At 38.6% G+C, this 1,340-nt stretch overlaps 2 protein-coding genes across 2 annotated transcripts in view; both read left to right on the top strand.

Annotated features, from left to right (window-relative positions):
• The window catches only part of LOC106877917 (uncharacterized), a 27,201-nt gene that overhangs the window by 18,321 nt on the left and 7,540 nt on the right, over nucleotides 1–1,340 (top strand). The window lies entirely within an intron of this gene.
• LOC106877918 (protein dachsous) overlaps nucleotides 1–1,340 on the top strand; it is a 62,077-nt gene that overhangs the window by 55,245 nt on the left and 5,492 nt on the right. The window lies entirely within an intron of this gene.

The raw sequence follows: 1,340 nt of genomic DNA, 5'->3' as shown, positions 1-1,340 counted from the left end.
CTTACTCAAGAACACAACACACAGCCCAGTCCGGGATTCAAACACACAACCTTGGGATCATAAGCTCGATGCTCTAACCACTGAGCCATATATATATATATATATATATATATATATATATATATATATATATACACACACACACACAAACATATATACATGTGTGTATGAGGCAAGGACTGAGACCATTTGGCATGTAGAGCATCGAGCATTAGATCTCATGGAATCAGTGACTGAGTACATTTGGCATTATGCTGTGCTTGGAAAAACCTATCAAGCCAAGTAAAACTGCGGTCATGGCAGATACTGGTGTCATGCAGATGGCTCCCATGCCAGCAGCACATAAAAGCACCCATTACACTCTTGGAGTGGTTGGTGTTAGGAAGGGCATCCAACCATAGAGACTTTGTCAAAACAGACTGGAGTCTGATGCAGCCTTCCAGCATGGACAACGGATGCTTAATGATGATAATGATGTGTGTAAATTGTCCAAACATCTATAAGTCAGGAAAAAAATGCACTTGTATATCTGTCAATACAGTGGGTATATTATCTAAAGTGTACAATATTATATAACCACAACTGATCTTACCAATTGGTTTCACGCCAGGAGTATGGCAGAGTGTTAGGTAACAATCAGATTATATAACCCTATGCTCACCATAGATAGCCAATATTGAATGAAATTTGGCAACTGCTCTCTATTGTTGGAAGTGACAGGAGACATCCGGTTTGTGGTTGTGAAAAGGTGATGAAACTAACTGGGTAGTGGATTTATTCATGTGTTATGTCCCTTTGTACCAAGACATTGCCACTGCTATTGGTTATGCTGTAAATCAGTAAGAGCTATTATGAAGTGTTTGTAGGAATTGTGTGTGTCTATCAGGTTGTTGTTCTTGTGGAAATGGGAACTGTGTAGTGGTACTGTATGTATAACTTTTGCAAGGGGTGTAGGCATCCATTACTGTGTACCCTAGTGTGTTTCCTTTCTGTATTTAAGGTCATGTGATTTTTATGTGTGCATGCAGTGTGTAGGGGTACAATGTGTGTGGGAGAGTTTATATTGGAAGTGGTGGGAAACAGTTTATTTATTAGGTGTCCGCCATGTTGGGGCTGGAGATCCTTCTGCTAGAACCTGGTAATGGTCGTCAGCAGAAGAACCTCCAGCTTGTCTTCCAGCAAAGAGATTTTCGATACTGACACCCCATACTACAATGAAGCTCTGTATATACACACACACACACACATATATATATGTATGTATGCATCTATATGTGTACACGTATATATATATATATTTAGAGAATTAACATATATATATATATATATATATATATATA

The sequence above is a fragment of the Octopus bimaculoides genome, chromosome 2, assembly GCF_001194135.2.
Source record: "Octopus bimaculoides isolate UCB-OBI-ISO-001 chromosome 2, ASM119413v2, whole genome shotgun sequence".
Classification (NCBI taxonomy): domain Eukaryota; kingdom Metazoa; phylum Mollusca; class Cephalopoda; order Octopoda; family Octopodidae; genus Octopus; species Octopus bimaculoides.
This window is presented reverse-complemented; position numbering and strand designations above follow the sequence as displayed.